This window comes from Pogona vitticeps, chromosome 1 (assembly GCF_051106095.1).
Source record: "Pogona vitticeps strain Pit_001003342236 chromosome 1, PviZW2.1, whole genome shotgun sequence".
Lineage (NCBI taxonomy): Eukaryota > Metazoa > Chordata > Lepidosauria > Squamata > Agamidae > Pogona > Pogona vitticeps.
This window is the reverse complement of record NC_135783.1, coordinates 181,340,800-181,353,967: the sequence shown is the minus strand read 5'-3', so window position 1 is coordinate 181,353,967 and position 13,168 is coordinate 181,340,800.

Sequence of the window (13,168 nt, the reverse complement as noted above, 5' to 3'; positions counted from 1 at the left end):
AGAAAGTCAGATTTTATCTTGAACTGTTATGAGTGACAGAGTGTGACAGAGTGTGTGTGGGTTCCAGAAAGACCAGTACCCCAGACCTGAGAGGAAGATGGAGAAATCGCAAGGGAAGATGGGATGGTGAGCCTGACACAAATCTGCAAAGAATTGCAAGACTTCACGTTTCTATATCAGTAAGAAATTGTCGACGTGGAAAGAACATTCTAAATGTGGACTTGTTTGTGCAGATAGAAACAAGAAAGAAGGCTGGCTATAACCAGTTGTCCAGACAAGGAAGAGGAAACAGACTAGTTGAAGCCAAGTATGGGGGAAAAAACTGTATATGGGAAAGAAAGCATTTCTTCATGTCAACCGATTGTATCTGCCCAGGAGACCAGAGCCTGACCCCTGCTTGCCCACAAGGGAGTTCTATGCCTATAAGAAGGACGACCCAGGAAGAGACAGGTGGGCTTCTGAACAGCATTGTAACGATCCCCCATCACCCTTGCCGAGGACTGATCACCCACCAGAGAAGGGTCTTTTGGATGAGTGAGCATCTTGTGTGAATGGGGAGTATGAAAGAGAGGCCTCTTGGTACCTTTTGTCTTATATCCTATGTCTTATGTCTCATCCTATAAATGTTATATGAATAGTGGGTAACCTGTAATATTTTGTGTATGGTCTTCTTGTCAGTAGCCTGGCTAGGGTGTCTCTCCTTTCATGGTGCCTCTCCTCAGGATATAAAGAACAGTAACCCATTTGGGTAACATAAATTAGCATCACAGACCGGATTCAGGGACAGACCAGAGGAGAGTGAGATCTGATCAGGGCTACAGCTAAGAAAACCAGACTGAAGTGAGAAAGGATGAGTGCTTGACACGATGATGGTTCTTTTAACCTGAAAAGGGAGGCAAGTGAGTCAGTTCAGGGACGCCGTTTGCCAAGTAAAAGGCATTAGGCCAGCAGCCCAGGCAGGGAATGCCAAAAAGTCTCAGGGGACAGGTAGACAATTGTCCAAAATGAGGCAACATTTGAGACAACTCATCAAGATGCAAACTGCATTAGGCCAATGAGTTCCCATTAAAATGTGATAGTTAGTCTTTAAGGTGCCACATGCGTTTATCATTTGTTTGTTTGTTTGTTTGTTTCTTTGGATTTTGCCAGATATGCCAAAGAGTTTGTTCAGCTAGAATGCTGGTCCCAGGATGGCTCCTCTATGATAGCTGCCTAAGAAATAAGTATAACTGTTCTCTTCATCCTTCTGTCAGATGCTATAAACCTGGTAGGACCGAGGAAAAGCCTAGATTTTTGGAAGTGGGAAACACTGATTCAGATCCCATGATGCTTTTCAGTATGATGTAGCCTCTTCCCAATTTTGCAAGAACAACTTCAGATGACTATCCAATGACAGTAAGGTGAGAATTACTGTACTATGCTCTAAATATGTCAGAAATATGCAAGCATTTATGACCTTAAAATCATATGACCGATTAAACCAAAAATATGACTTCATAATTTTTCTGAAATTGCCACCCATTTTTTTTAAAAAAAGAACTATTCTTATACACAAACATAAAAATGTAAAGGTATATTCTTCTTCTCTTCTGCTGCAGAAATGCTAGTACTGAATGAAACAAATGAAGATTTTGAGAGTAAAATAATCATACCTGGATTGGTTTTCATCAACAGCAGAATTGCATTGGATGGTCACGTGCATTTTGAGGTTATCAAGCTCAAAACTCCTTCTGTTGTCCATCAGTATGTTCTTGTATCTGGAGGAACTCTGCTCAATATCACAAGAAGCTATAGGAACAAATTTGGGAGAAGGCAACTCATCTGGAAAAAATTCTGGCTCAAAGTCATAACATTTTGCCTCGAGTCCGTTTAGAAAGTTACTTCTTTTGCAAAGTATTTAATAACCCAGATTAGATTCCAGCACTCTTCACAGTTTATCATTATTATTATTTTCAGCCACTTTTCCCTTTGCTTGCTTTAAATCACTGTCTATTTGTTTAACTAAGTTCCATTCCGACTGTTTCGAGGCAGGTGACTGCTCTTGAAAGTCCATTGAAGTTAGATTTTATATATTCCAAGTTTCCGGCCAAGGTTTTAGAAAAGGAATCTTGCACAATCTTGATGCAGGGAGATTCACAACAGTCTTTAACTATCCACTGCAAGGAATCATAATTTGTGGAAAAATACATAGTGACATCCAGTCAAGTCCCCCAACATGTCACGATAGGCTGCCGAGAGAGAACCAAAGCAGGAGCAATTTCTTTGAACTTTTCTACTTGAAGTAGAACTTTGATGAACTTTTTTCCCCCTCATTTGAAAGATAGTTGCATTGAATCTCTTCAGCCACTCTGTGTAAACCATGTGTAAAATATGCGATGTGGATCTTTTATTGATAAAGAAGTGTAAGTCCCTTGGCTGCCTTAGTCATATATGGAGCGGCATCTGTTACAAAGAGGCAGATGTTTCCCCTTTTTACACCATCTGGTCATCTAGTTTCATAGAATCGTCAAAAAGCATAGCAATATTGCAATTGTTTACTTTTTGCAGAGTTTCACGTGTTAGAAGAAATACTTCACCAGGCTTGTCACATTTCGGAGTGCCAATAATAACCTTAGCTACATATCTTTCATTTACACCACTTGTTTCATCTATTGAAATCCCTATCTTTTTATTGTCAACAGCAGATCTTATTTTTCCTAACACATCTTCGTAGCAGGCAGAGATGTAATTTTTCCTTAGAGTTGATTCATCTGGAATTAAGTGATTACTGTAGTGTACTTCTCCAAGAAATGTCTGAAGATACCACTACTTAATTTCCTTAGGGGAACATTTGAAGTAACCATCATTACACAGAAATCCTTACAAAATTCTGACTGGGGCTTTGATGAGCCTGCGGTTGAAGAAGACCCTTTTTCAAAAAGGAGATGTTGCCTGTTCTCAGTGAAGGTAAATCTTGCTAAATAACTCTTATGTTTCATGGTATCACAGTGTTGCTGAATATTAAACATTCTTGGGCTAACACCTTAACTTCACACAATTTCCAAACCAAAATATCACCGCCACTACTGAAAATATACTTTCCAAACTCTTGAACTAAACGCTGTAATTCTGCACTTGAGGAACATCTACTTTTAGGCATGTTGAAATCAAACTGTGGCTGTTGTGTGACTTCACCGCTTCAAATGCACCCACTTGAGTTAGGGGAAAAAAGAAGGGGGGGAACCAGGCAAATTCACACCTTTTTTCCATGCCTGGTCAAACGCCCCCCCCCCGGATTGACCTGAGTTAGGGAGTGCCCCCCCCAGTTCCCCTGTTTGTTCTTCCACACAACCCAGGTTCACTTTCAGGCATGACATTGTTTTCAACCCTTTTCTCTTCACTTCTAAATCTTTCCAATCATAACCATAAACCATACAAGCTCTGTACTTTCCTTGTCTTATTCTCTATCTCTCTATTACCCTTCTCTAACACAAGGCTGGTCCTAACTGCCTAAACTGCTTCTCTCTTACTGATATCCTTAACTGAAGTCCCTAACTCTAACTCGTATCCCTAACTCATCCCTAACTGATCTTTAACTGTCTTCCATTCTTCTTATATTTCCTTAGTCCCGCCTCTTCTGTTCACCCATTGGTTGATATATCAAGGTTCTATGGTGATGGACAAGGAGTGGTTACTGACCTGTCCGTCACAGGGAGCAAATGAGAAAAACTGGCAAATTGTCATCTTTTCCCCCCAGGCCTACTGAAGTCATTTTTTTTAAAGAGCTGATCTTCCTGATGTCACTCCAAAGACTTTTGTAGATCAGGGAGAAGGCTCTGTCGTGTAAGGCCCGGAGGATAAGCTTGCATGTTGTTCACGATGCTCCTGAGTAATGCAGCTCCCTCCACTACCATTCTCTCCACTGTGTGCCTTTCTCTCAGCCGCTGCAGTCAATTAGGTGAGTCAAGCAGCCTCATGACTAACCCCCCCCCCCCAAGTCATTTGGTGGCTTGTCGGGAGGGTTGGCAACAACCAGAATATTTATTTATTTATTTAAAATATTTCTATGCTGCCTTTCTCCCCAAAAGGACACAAGACAGCTTACATCACTAAAAGAATATCCAAAAGCTAAAACAGTAAATATACAACTATTAAAGAAGAATTAAACAAGTACTATATCGAAATGGTAGTTAAGATCAATATTAAAACACATTTAAAACAACAGAGCACAACAGTCCATTTAAAACCCCTCTCAGACTGCCAGTCATTAAGGAAATGCCTGCCTGAAGAAAAAGGTCTTTGCTTGGCTGCGAAAGTACAACAATGATGGGACCAGCCTGGTGTCCTGTGGGAGGGAGTTCCAGAGTCTGGGAGGAGTGACAAAGAAGGCCCTGTCCCATGTCTGCACCAAGTGCACCTGTGGGGCTGGGATGGGACTGAGAGAAAGGCCTCCCCTAATGATCTTAATGCCTGGGCAGGCTCATAGAGGGAGATGTGGTCTTTTAGATGGCTTGGACCCAAGCTGTTTAGGGCTTTGTAGGTTAAAATCAGAATTTTGAATTGTGCCTGGAAACGGATTGTCAACCAGTGGCACTGGTGTAACAGGGGTGTTCCATGTTCCTTGCAACCAGCCTCAGTTAACAGTTTGGCTGCAGAAATTTGGACCCTTTGGAATTTACAAACACTTTCCAAAGGCAGCCCCACGTAGAGCATGTTGCAGCAATCCAGCCGAGATGTAACTAGGGCATGTGTCATTATGGTCAGATCAAACCTCTCAAGAAACAGGCACAGCTGGCCCACTCGTTTTAACTGTGCAAAGGCAGTCCTGGCCACCGATGAAACCTGGGCATTCAGGCCCAGAGATGAATCCAAGTCCAACTCCAAGCTGCGTGCCTGTGTTTTCAGATGGAGTGTCACCCCATTCAGCACAGGCTGCAGCCCTATTCCTTGATCTGCCTTTTGAATGACCAGGAGCGCCTCTGTCTTGTCTGGATTAAGTTTCCATTTATTTACCCTCATCCAGTCCATTACTGACACCAGAAACTGATTTTGAAACCTAACAGCTTCTTTGGATTTAGATACCAAGGAGAGACAGAATTGGGCATCATTTGCATATCGGTGACACCGAACCTCAAAACTCCGGACGACCTCTCCCAATGGTTTCATGTAGATATTAAACAGCATAGGGGGCAAAACAGATCCCTGAGGGACACCACAGGTGAAAGGACAAGGTGTTGGAACAGGAGTCCCCCAGCACCGTCCTCTGGGTTCTCCTCTCCAGGAAGGACCAGAGCCACTGTAAAACAGTGCCTCCAAGTCCCATCCCAGAGAGGAGGCCCAGAAGGATACCATGATCGATAGTATCGAAAGCCACTGAGAGGTCCAGCAGAACCAACAGGGACACACTCCCCCTGTCCAGCTCCTGATGTAGGTCATCCACCAAGGCAACCAAAATATGATATTTACTACTAAATTAAGCAGAAATATGATGTAACATTTTTTAGAAAGTCAAATTATGACTTTTCATTTTAAAAAAACCACTTAATTCTCACCAGATTACAGTACTCCCAAACGTGTTTTAATTTACAAATTCAAATAGAGGTTGCAGGGAAAGGTTGCAGCTGGTTATCGATCCATTTCTGGGCAGAAATCAACATGCTGGTTCTAACCTATAAAGCCTGAAATGGCCTGGGCCCAAGGTATCTCCAGAACCACATTTCGCTTTATGAACTTGTTCAAGTGTTAAAGTCATCAGGAGAGGCCTTTATCTTGGTCCCATCACCTTCACAGTTATGTTTGGTGGGGACATGGGAGATGGCCTTCTCTGTTGCTGCTCCCAGACTTTGGAACTCCCTTCCACTGGAGGCCAGACTGGCCCCATCTCTTCCATCATTCCACAAGCAGGGGAAGACCTTTCTCTTCAAGGAAGCATTTCTTTAATGACTAGCTGTCTCAGTGGATTTTTTAAATGGATGTTATACCTTATTGCTTTTAATACATTTTGTTTTTATTATGGTATTTGATCCTTTGTGGTATTAGTATCTCACTGTTGAGTCCATAGGCAGGGTAAAATATTTTAAATATTTTAAATAAATAAATAAAACCTATGGAGGGGGAGACTCACAAAACCTCCACTAATTCAATGAGTCTGCTCTAGTTGCAGCTTACTACACCAAGCAACAGGATTTCAGCCAACATAATATTAATCAATATTTTAAAAATGATTCCTATCAATATACATGCTAATTTACATTTTAATATTTATTTTATTGTCCGAAAGTGGTAATGTAATCGCTTCTAAATTTGACATGCTATGACAACAGATGCTTTTCCTTTCCTTTCAATTCATTTCATTTCACTTTTGAATGCAAGCCAAATAAGACAGGTATGGCCCATCTAAAGGTCTAATAAGTCATCCTATATCAGTTTGCAAAAGCATGATTTTTAGGTGCCAATTAAAAGGTGAAATGACAGATTTGTGGTTTTCACTTCCCTTGACATTTAGGATTAATGTCTGCTTTTGGGGAGAAAAAGATGGTTCCCAATTAATGGGCAGAGGATAAAAAGAAAGGAAAACTTTTGACACATGGGTGCAGAAGCAGTCTTTAATTGCAATGAAATCCCAAGAGGCATAGTAAGTGTGGACCAATGAGAGTCTGGGAGAAAATTAAATGATATAGAGCAGTGGTTCCCAACTTTGGGTCCCCATATGTTTTTGGACTACAGCTCACAGGAATCTAGGCCAGCACAGCTAGTGGTGAGGGCTTCTGGGAGTTTTAGTCCAGAACATCTGGGGACCTAAGGTTGGGAAGTACTGGTTTAGAGCTTATAAATATTGGGAGGTATCTCACAGGATGGGCAGTCATCTTCTCTTAGCATGCCTCGGATTTAGTCAATGCAGATTGGTTTTCTGTTTTTGTTCCATTTTGAGACTTTGGGTCTGCAGTCTGTGCAAGAGCACAAGTGAGTGGGTTGAGCAAGAAAGTGAACAGGAGAGGTTTTGTTCTCTTAGTTTTTAGCTAGATTATTCTATTTCAACAGCAACTTTCTTTTTTGAAGCTTTGAATATACTTCCTGTCTGAAGGGACAACCTGTTTTTCTTCTGATATCATTTTTTCTGATGAACTTTTTATATATAGAATATAGGGCTGGGAGAATACCTTTTTATTTTTTTTTTAAATTTTCCTTTCCATACAAATAAGGCTGCCCAGATTTAGAGGATTGGAAAATCTTGTTATAACTGCACAACAGGTAGCTGTTAAGCAACTTATCCCCTGCTCCAAATAAAGCGCGCGTGTGTGCGCGCACGCACGCACGCACGCACGCACACACACACACACACACACACACACACACAAAAGGGGGGAGAACATAGATGCCTTAATTCAGCAGTATTAACATTACTGAATGTATAATGATTTAAAATCTCTTTAAAACCTTTTGCCTGTTGATTTAGGCAATGCTCAGGAAAACTAATGTTAAACAATATTTAACCCTCCCAAGCTTGAGATATAATTAGCTACTGCTATAGTTATGGTTTTTAAAAAAGTAACTAACAGTTCATGGAAGGAACAACATTTGTTCTATTTTTTAAACATATGAATGGTACAAGCTGATGGCTTGTGACATACAGCACTACCTCCTCTTGTCGATTTGTGTTGACCTCCATACCCACAACAGGGCACTCTATGATCTTTCTCCTCCGCCACATAGTGAGGCCATGTGTCTTATATGTCATCACACCCCACTAACTATAATAGTAATTTAAAAGTTGCTACTATTTACAAAAAGAAAGAATTTATTCCTCATGGTCATAATGTAAAACAGTCCTGTCTTCATTACTGGGAAAAGGAACCAACTACAAGCAGTGCTGGATTTATAAGGGGGCCATTGCCCTGGGCACACTCTCTATCCAAAAGTATAATAATTAAAACATTAGTTTCTTTTGTTAAAATTTATGCTAGGAAACAATGCCTTGCCTGCAATCATATGCAATAAAAGGGCAAAATAAGCATGTGGTTAGGGCCTCAAGGGAAGGGGAGAGCCCCACAGAATTACAGAACATATAGTTATGCTCTTTGTAATTTGTTTTACCTAAAAATCTACTTGGAGTTTTGCTGGCATGTGTTTACATGTGTGCATATATTTACTTCAGATATAAGTGGTGCCTTGCTTGACGACGTTAATTAGTTCCAGCGAAATCGCTGTAGAGCGAAAACGTTGTGAAGCGAAAATTAAAAAACCCATTGAAACACATTAAAACCCGGTTAATGCATTCCAATGGGCTAGAAACTCACCATCCAGCAATGATCCTCTATACGGTGGCCATTTTCGGTGCCTGTATAGCGAGGAATCCATCCCTAAGCACAGCGGAGAGCCATTTTGAGCACCCGGCAGCCATTTTGAAAACCCAACGATCAGCTGTTTTGATTGTCGTAATGCGAAGAATCAGTTCCCAAAGCAGGGAACCGATCTTTGCAAAGCGAAAAAACCATTTAAAACATCATTTTGCGATCGCAATTGCGATCGCAAAAACATCATCGTGAAGCGGATTCGTCGTAATGTGGGGTGATCGTTAAGCGGGGCATGACTGTATAATTCATTTAACCTTTCTATGTATGTATAAGTTCCAATGATGTGCAATAAATGGACGTTGAGGTGTAAATGTGGTGATTTGCCATGTATTTAATTCCTATGTAGGATCACCCTCCCAAACCTGAGGAGCCCTTGCCACCTCCCCCCCAAGATCTAAACCTGGCCCTGGTTACAAGTCCCTCCTCATTTACAATTAGTTGCTCTGAAGTTCTGCTTCTAGGCTGCGGCGGCGGCTGCTCTCCTTGCTGGGCTCCTCCTGTGGCCCCGTGCCATGGGAGCATCAGGTGCGGCTGTCAATACTGGCGGGGATCTGAGCCAAGAGTGACAGCAGCCAAGCAGGAGAGAAAGGTCAGGCTGCAGCCGTCCTATTAAGCGGGTGCTGGGTGGACGCTCATGTTCTGCTGGAAGCCAAGGTTTTACAAGTGATGAGATTCCAGGACTCTGCTGTTTCAGCCACAGGCGCTTGCAAGGGATTTGACAAATGCGAAAGTGTCAGAAACAGAAGGTGGCCCGATTTGTAATCCCTCGAGGCACTCAGGCAGCATGGCTAATTTCCCGAAAATGGTATGCTTTGCTGGCTCACTAGCTGAGACTCTGCAGGAGCAAGTGAAACAAATTCTCATGGCCTTTTTGAGATGAACAGATTTATTTCAATATCAGCTGTTGTGAAGTACCAGAGTAAAGGCAAGGATGTAAATTGCAGCAGCTACCAAGGGTGGTGTAATAGACAGAGTGACAGACTAGGACTCGGGAGACCTGGGCTCAAATCCCTGCTGGACCCTGGAAACATATGGATAGGTGGGTGGGGGTAAAAAAACCCCCTCAAGTGTCTCATTCACATTGGAAGTGCTATTAGAGTCTCTGTAAATCAGTTCTGACATAATGGCATGCAAGACACACAAAAAAATTGCTGTCAATTAATGAGTTGCTGCTTGTATCCCCATCACACGCAAACTCATGTGACTAGTGCACTTTGAGGCATTTGTTCACTGCTGTTCAGGAATTCCATACAACAATATACACCATTATATTAGTACAGTGGTGCCTCGCTTAACGGGCGCCCCGTTTAACGACGAAATCGCACACTGATGAACTTTTTGCGATCGCATTGCGATGTTTTAAATGGGGAAAAATCGCTTTGCGATGATTGGTACCCTGTTTCGCTTACCGATTATTGCAAAGTGATGGTTTTCTAACAGCTGATCGGCGGTTCCAAAATGGCCACCGGGTAAAAAAAATGGCTGCCCACTGTGTTTTCGCGCAGATTCCTTGCTTACCGGGCAGCGAAAATGGCCGCCATATGAAGGAATTTCACTTTAAGGCGAGTTTTAAGCCCATAGGAACGCATTAAACGGGTTTTAATGCATTCCTATGGGCTTTTTAAAATCGCATAGTGACGAAATCGCTTTGCAGTGATTTTTGCTGCACCGATTGATGTCGCTATGCGAGGCACCACTGTATAGCTAATGAAAAAAATCTGGACCACAGAATCAAGAAATGTTGACTAATTAACTCAATGGCTCTATTCTGTTTGGGAATACCAGCTGGATTTTCTCGAAGGAGCACCATATTCATTATATAGAGTATACCCAGGCAATGAGAATCAAATGAAATGGGGTATCAGATTACAGTATTAACCTTGATTTTGAAAGCTTCCCCTTAGGAATTGTCCCTTATCCCCAGAAGATGATTGTCACAGAAGGCCGTAAGGTCCCATGATGGCCTCCTAGCCCTGGATGCTTTGGCCCTGCAGTGCCCTTTGGCATGTGGACAACTCTTTCCTCTTCCTATGTAGAGGAATGCTTTCATGGTTTCAGAGCAAAACCCAATTCCACTTTCACCGGAATCAAATAAAATTCTACCAAAAGTGTGTGCAAGCCTTTGAATTCTGTGGAACCCTTCATCGTACTAGGTGGGCTGAAGAAAGAAAGAGAGGCTGGAGAAGGCAGACAGGGCTGTTCAAAAAACATTGACCAAATGGCACTGGAAACCATTTTGTGGACTGTTAAGTCAATTTTAGCTAATAAAGTTATTGCCAGCTTCTGGGTTTTTAGTTTTGGTTTGTTTTCATAGACTAGTACGTCTGTCTTTCAGTTTTCAGTGGTTATCTTACCAGTGCAGGCAGACACAAGAAAAGCTCTTTTTGGCCATATCAAAAGTCCATGAGGTACAGCATCCTGCTTCACACAATATCTAGCCAGATGTCAATGGATACCTTCAATGCAGGGCAGGGGGAGGAGCAATAGTGCACTCCTGTGGCTGTTCTCCAGCTCCACAAACCTGGCCTTCTTCCCAGGAGAGCCCAAAAAGGAAGGTGGGTGGATTTGTCCATGTTGGCCAATGAGTCCTATCCTTTTTTGATTCCACCAGGAGCAGATATTTCATAAAATTAATTCATAATTTCATAAAGTTGTTCAGGGACAAACCACCCTCTAAAACTTTACATTCGGTTCTTCAAAAGGCCTCTGGTTTATCAATGTGGGATATTGTGCTTCTGGACAAATGATTCAGAAAGCCAGGAAATGACCCAATATTGCTGCACAATATTGCACCCACAGGAAAATAGATTCCATTGGATAATCCTGAGTTTTGAGTCCTGTGGAAGACAAGTAAAGTTTTCTTTATTACCCTTTCCTCACACTGTACATGATTTTGAAAGCTTGCATATCCCCCCATCTCGACAAAGGTGTCTGTTTTCCTAAACTGTTCCCAATCTGATTTTGTCACTTTTCTATGAACCTTTATAGCTTTACAATAATTTCACAATACTTAGCTCTGTATTATTTTTGAGCTGCTTTAGCTGGAACTGCACACAGTGTTGTAAATGAGGCTGCACCATAGATTTGTATAAGGGCATGATGGCACTGGCGTTTTCTTCCACTTGAATGCACCTCATTCAGACAACCCTGGGGTTCTTTTTAATCCATTCTACTTGGCTTGAGCACTGAAATGAGAAAAAACAGACAGATTCAGATTCTTTGTTCTCTCTCGTCAATTGATGCCAAGGTGCTATCAAATGAATGGATGCTACTGTGAGAACTGATATCAATGCAATGTCCTACCAAGAAATTATGTTGTTGGTTCTGTTAGAAGGATTTTACCCTGAGTATAGATGGCAAATTCTATCAGTTGTGCTTTTCCCAATAGTTATATTTTAATATGGAGACATTTGGAAATATGGGTAAATTCTTCAAATCTGAACTGGCTATATTCAGTAGATACTGCTGTTCTCAGCTTGTTCTACCTTTTGGCCATACAAACAAACAAACAAATGGCTGACACACCTAATCCAACACTAATCGGGCTGAAAATGCAGGGATTCAGAATTTTAAAATCTTATGTTCATCTCATCCAAAATATAATGACAATGCAAATTTTGTTATATTCTTATTGAAAATGAACAAACATCTTACCCACCCCGAGTTCTGATGTTAAGAAGCAAAAATGCTGGAATACGTACAAGTAATTTGGAATCAGGCTTATGAAATCTCACCATGATGGCTCTTTCAAATTACTGTATGTCTTTTTTTTTACCTGTTAGGGAAATGGAAGACTATGCCCTGCAAAGGACAATTGGTCAGACTTTAAAAATTAATGCATGCTTTAAATGTAATCAAATGTACCAGAAACGTTTGAAATCCACAACTAGAAATGTGCAGATTAGTTTAGAGAAAAGTTTTTGGTGTTTTTTTAGTGCTTAAACAAGAAAGGAAAGCAAAACTATGATCTATCTTTCTGGTAAATGACGTACTGGAAATGCTGAGTAGCTTCATAAATGTTGACTTCTTGCTTACAAGTGAAAAAAAACAAACCTTTTTTTCATTTCACTTCCCAGAAGAATAGTTTGGTCTTTTAGCTGCACTTTGGCGAGCTGTCATGCTCTGCAGATGTCAGACATTTAAAATAGCTTTTGATTAATTTTATCAGATGGCCTAAATCTTAACTGGAATATTGACATACCTGGGGCTATTCTTGAAGTCGTTACAATACTCAGGCAGAATGAGTAAGTTCTCACCTGCCTCACCTTCCCTGGAGCCGCTGGTAGACCTTTCAGTATTCAGAGCCAGGACAGCATAAACAACCATTAACATGATAGCAAACATACAGGCCAACCTCCTAAACCCGCTGGCAATGTGGTCGATCAGCACCCACGAGGCATTCTTCTTGCATTTTTTGGAAACAGCATAAATTCAGGGGTTTCACCCTGCATAACTTCAGATGGCCAGGGCAACTGTAGGACCACTTTCTCCAGGCTGATGCTGTGCAGACTGGTTGATTCCCAAAGACTTCAGCCATGACAGGAATTGTAATCCAGTCCATCTGGAGGGCGCTGGGTTGGGGAGGTCTGCAGGAGGATATGGACCTCAGAGACAAGACTATGATTCAGTGGTGGGGCACACATGTGTCAAGTACCGAAGATGATGTCCGTTCTCAGATTCATTCACTGGTAACTCCAACAAAGAAAGATTCATGCAAGACAGATATCTGTTACTTAGTGGCTCAGAATTGGGTGGTTATCAGGAGATGTAAAGGGAGGGAGTATTTACACCTGCCCAAGACAGAGATGGACATGTCATTACACATCATGTGAGGT